The following is a 5,943-nucleotide window of genomic DNA, read 5'->3' on the forward strand; positions in this document are numbered from 1 at the left end:
GGGACATCAAAGCTGCTTTGAGGGTGCGGTGAAAACGTTCAACCATTCCATTGGCAGCGGGGTTATAGGCCGTTGTCTGATGTAGGGTAATTCTCAGGAGATTGGCTAATGATGTGCACAATTGAGAGGTGAAAGTGGTACCCCTGTCAGAAGTAATATGCTCAGGGATACCAAATCTTGCAATCCATCCTGTGAGTAAGGCAGATGTACATGAGGCGGACGTTGCAGTTTCCATGGCATTGGCTTCAGGCCAACGAGTGGAGCGGTCGATGACCGTAAACAGGTAACGATGTCATTGTGTTGTGGGTAGGGGGCCTACAACGTCAACGTGAATGTGTGCGAAACGACGCTGAGGTTAAGGAAAGATGCCCACTCCTGAATCCGTGTGTCGATGTACTTTGGAAGTTTGGCAAGAAGTACAGGCGCGAACCCAATCCTTAGCATCCTTAGAAATGCCGTGCCAAATGAACTTCGCCTTCAGCAGCTGTGCAGTAGAACAGCACGAGGGATGTGAAAGGCCATGAATGAAATCAAACACCTGCCGGCGCATGGGAGTAGGAATCCAAGGTCGCGGTCTACCAGTACTGACGTCACAGAGGAGAGTGGTGTTGCAGTCTTCGAGGGGGAAGTCTTCCCAACGGAGGGACGTGCAGGATGTCCTACATGCTTGATACTCTGGATCCTGTCGTTGGGCTTCAGCCAGGGCGTTGTAATCTAATCCCAGTTGAACGGCAGCCAACGTGTTTCTTGACAGGGCATCGGCAACAGGATTCATTTTCCCAGGGACGTATTGAAGGGTGCAATTGTATTCAGCCACGGCGGAGAGATGTCGGCGTTGCTGGGCGGACCAGGCGTCAGACTGTCAAGTGAAGGCATGCACCAGAGGCATGTGGTCTGTGCGAATGACGAAGGGTGTACCTTCTAAGAAATGGCGAAAGTGACGGACAGCCAAGTGCACCGCCAGCAATTCACGATTGAAGGTAGAATAACCCGATTCTGCCTTGGACAGTTTTCTGCTGAGGAAGGCCAATGGGCAGGGCGAGCCGTTGACCACCTGTTCGAGTACTGCACCAATAGCGACGTCGCTGGCATCAGTGGAGAGAAGTAGAAGGACATGTGGGATAGGAAATGTGAGAGCCGCAGCAGTTGATAGGGCCTTCTTTGCATTGCAGAAGGCCGCTTCTTGAAGGGGACCCCACTTCAGGTCCTTTGGCTTGCTCTTGAGGGAGGCGTAGAGGGGAGCAAGAGTGGCGGCAATGGCTGGCAGAAAAAAGTGATAATAGTTGATCATGCCCAAGAATTACTGCAGAGCTTTGACGGTCGAGGGCACGGGGAAGTTATGAACGGCTGCTACCTTCTCAGGGAGGGGACGGACTCCTTCAGGAGTGATGCGGTACCCTAAGAACGACACTTCGTTGGCGCCAAAGGTACGCTTGTCGTACCGGACTACAAGGCCGTTCTGTTGCAGGCGGTCGAGCACGATGCGCAGGTGACGGAGGTGTTCCTCTTTTGAGGAGGAGAACACAAGTATGTCGTCTACATAACATACACAGAAAGGGAGGTCCCCTAAGAGGCCATCCATGAGACGTTGAAACGTGGCCCCGGCATTACGAATGCCAAAACAGGAGTAATTGAAGGTGTGTGTACCAAACAGAGTGGTGATGGCGGTCTTGGGGATGTCTTCTAGGTTCATAGGCACCTGATAATACCCCTTCAGGAGATCGAGCGTAGAGAAAACCTTTGCTTTGTGCAGGTAGGAGGTCACGTCGGCAATGTTTGGGAGGGGGTAGTGATCCGGTTCTGTTTGCATGTTCAGGCGCCTGTAATCCCTGCACGGACGGAGGGAGCCGTCTTTCTTCAGAACGATGTGTAAGGGTGACGACCATGGGCTGGAGGCCTTTTGGCAAAGGCCTATTTCCTCCATTTCGGCGAACATCTGTTTGGCGGCTGCCAATCGTTCCGGTGCCAGACGTCTGAATTTTGCGAAGACTGGGGGTCCCGTCGTCTTGATATGGTGATAAATACCATGCTTGGCAGGAACCGTGGGTGTTTGGTGAAGTTCTGGACGGAAAACTTCGGGGTACGACGTGAGGAGGTGGGCGTAGGCATCCGTGGGTGCGCGTTGACCAATCGTCGGTGGGCGACATCGACCAGAAGGTGGAAATGAGAGAGGAAATTTGCACCGAGGATTGGCAATGTGTAGTCAGCAACGAGAAACTTCCAATTAAATATACCGTTTCCGAACGATAATGTGAGGTTCTCGTAACCGTAGGTGGGTATCGCAGATCCGTTGGCAGCTACCACGCGGACGTCGGCAGACGTAGACAGACTACGTCATGTCCTGAAGAGTTCCCTTGGCAAAAGAGAACGACAAGCACCCGTGTCTACCAAAAAATCGCATGCCCGTTATGCCCGTTCCTGCATCATGTAAAAAGAAAAGATTAGAAACACGGGAGGCCACCGCCACGAGCGATGGTCTACTTACACGTTTTTTGGCCACTGAAAATCCTTGGCACATTTCTTCCCGGTTGCCCCGAATCTGAAGTGGTAGTAGCAAAACTGTGGCGGATGAGAGGTAGTAAGTGGCTGTAGAAGTCATTGGTTGGGGCGCGAGCGATTGGTGGGTGGTGGGTGGCTTTGTCGCCGCTTCGGCATGTCACGGGGTAGGTGTGTATGTACTACGGCATTCACGTCAGCTTCTGTTGACGTTGAATAGGCATCCTCTTCGTCAGGGGTGGAGGCGTTGATGGAGGTCTTGAAGTGGCTGTCCATAAGGGCGTCGGTTTTGGTCATCAAGTCCTTTATGGGTAAACTATCGACATCAGGTATGGCAGCGCGTATAGGTCCGGTAAACGGCGTATCCAAAGAGCACGAAGTAGGTTCACCTTACGAGGAGAGCCATCTGCGGCAGGTTGCAGGCGAGCGATACTGGTCATTTCCCTGAGGGCAAGCGAAGACCTTTGGTCCCCCAACGGTTGTTGCAAGAGCTGAAAAAGCTTTGCTATACGGGCGGCTGGCGACGGTGAGTACTGCTGCAGAAGGTATGTTTTGAGGGCATCATACGCTATTGGAGTGTCTCCTTCTTCACAAAGTCAGTCGGATATTTCCGGGAAGGTGTCCTCGGGTATCGCCGCGAGAACATAATCTGCTTTGGTGGTTGAGCGAGTCACGCCCTTGATGCGAAACTGGACATATGCGTGCTGAAACCCAGCAAACGCCTCTCCGCTGGCGAACGATGAAAGTTTCAATGGGACAGCCGCAGCGCCAACTTCCGTAGAGTCCGCCATAGTACCAACGATGGAGGGGCGAGGGGGGGTGGAAGGCGGTGGGAGCGAGACAACTTCCGGGGTCACCAATGTGACGGGCCGAGAAAAGGTTGTGACTCAAAGACAGTATGAAAGCAACTAAGTAAATTTATTATAGAACACTCTCCTTTATTTACAAAAGTTCAAAGCAACAATAAATTTCATGTTAAAAAAACAGATACTGTTACAATGGAGGAAAGCAGACATGTTTATTCTGGTTCTTTTTAGTGCAAGGGAAGAGCAAAGATACAAGCATAATATATACACAAAATGAACTATGTACGATCGTGTGACACACGGTTGGTACAAAAGTATACTAAAGCCATTAGGCTATTAGCTTAGTGACAGTGAGATCGACTACCTAAATCATCAAAGCTCTCTCCTATACTATCTCAGAAGATTAAAATTTATATGCAACCGATATATCTTACATGTATAAATTGCCTAATTATCTTCATTTGAATTTAATAACACCAGGAACACTTATTATATCATGCATGAAAGTAAACTAGAACGCCTAGGCTAGGAAGCCTAGCGTAAACAAGATCAGCTACCTAAATCGCCGATGCTGATGCGAATATGATCGGCATAATATAATTAATACCTAGCAATGAAGACTAAATAGCTAAAATAGCTAAAATCATTTAAGCTATTATACCGGGAAAGTCGTTCTGGCTAACTAAATAACTCATGCGTTACGAACGACAGCGCCGAAGATGCCTCTGGTTCAAGCAATAGCTCTGCCCAAAATTTACTTAATTTTCACTTAATTTTTTACTTTACGGCAAGAGCTATATTTGTAAAACATAAAGATCAAATACTCAACTTTCCAGAGGCAGAAGAAGCTGGAGATTGCATGATAAACCCGAAAAACTGAGAGAGCTACTGGGAAAATCACCGAGCGAGTTCGCTACAGAAAAAGGAATAAAGATGGCGGCTATGGTAGCGCCATCTGAGCACTCAAACAGTAACGGAGGAAGGGAACCTTATTAACGGCTCCTCTTTTATTTTGCCACTTTTCCCCCTCGAAGCGTAAATGCTATGCGGGGTGCAGATTGCTATGTGGCGTGTCAAGAATACGTCCCCTGATATTCTGCGATATCCTTAAGGGAAACTTTAAGGATATTTGCGCCAGGAGTTAGAATTCTGGAGACCTTAAGTTAAATTCTCTGGAAATATCACTGTAGTCAAATATACCCTAGGAAGCTACTTAAAGGAACCTTCCATCAGGACGACATGGCCTGAGCTCAAATATATATATATATATATATATATACATATATATATATATATATATATATATATATATATGTATATATATATATATATATATATATATATATATATATATATATATATATATATATATATATATATGTATGTATGTATATATATATATATATATATATATATATATATATATATATATATATATATATATATATATATACATACATACATATATATATATATATATCTGTAATTCATGTGCCCTTATTAGTGTAGGCTCCATCAAACATCAAAATCAGTAATTTCTACATTCACCCTTCAATTGCTGAATAATTTTCCCACCAGTATTCATAAATCATTCATTCACTGAGGTTTATATACAAACATTATCTGTGTCCATTGTAGTTAATTTACTTTAAAAAATGATTAATGTGTCCCTTGCTTTCAAGCAATTATGCTTGATGTTGTCCAATGTCGAGAAAAACCAGCATTATGGTACAGCATCAACGCTACCAATAACAGTCATAACCCTGTTAGATAACAAAGCTTCCATTAATAACGGAGACTGGAAATCATACCCATTAACAGCCTCACTTTTCCCTCCATTCATCTCCCATTTATTTCCCATTAAATGACTCTCGGTCCAACCCGAACGTCTATTCATTTCCCCTCTATATGAAACGGCCGATACATTTTTATAAAAGAGCGTTGAAATTGGGCGTTCCCAATGTTTTTCATTCCCACTTGGTCATTGACGCTTCTCTCTCTCTCTCTCTCTCTCTCTCTCTCTCTCTCTCTCTCTCTCTCTCTCTCTCTCTCTCTCTCTCTCTCTCGAACATATACAATCAGTGCTTTACTGTAAAAAGATTTTAGAATTAGGCTATAACATTGGGCATGTTCAAACTCTCTCTCTCTCTCTCTCTCTCTCTCTCTCTCTCTCTCTCTCTCTCTCTCTCTCTCTCTCTCTCTCTCTATATATATATATATATATATATATATATATATATATATACATATATATATGTATGTATGTATATATATATATATATATATATATATATATATACATATATATATATATATATATATATATATATATATATATATATATATATGTATATATATATATATATATATATACTATATATATATATATATATATATATATATATATATATATATTGTATATATGTATATATATATATATATATATATATATATATATATATATATATATATATGTGTATATATATACATAAGCTAGAACATAAGCTAGTTACAACTCAAAAAGCCATTGAAAGAATAATGATGGGGTTAACACTAAGAAACAGAAAAAGAGCACCATGGATACAAGAGAAAACTAAAGTAGATGGTATATTAACAATACGTAAGAAAAAGGAATGGACAC

Source organism: Palaemon carinicauda, chromosome 19 (assembly GCF_036898095.1).
Source record: "Palaemon carinicauda isolate YSFRI2023 chromosome 19, ASM3689809v2, whole genome shotgun sequence".
Taxonomy (NCBI): domain Eukaryota; kingdom Metazoa; phylum Arthropoda; class Malacostraca; order Decapoda; family Palaemonidae; genus Palaemon; species Palaemon carinicauda.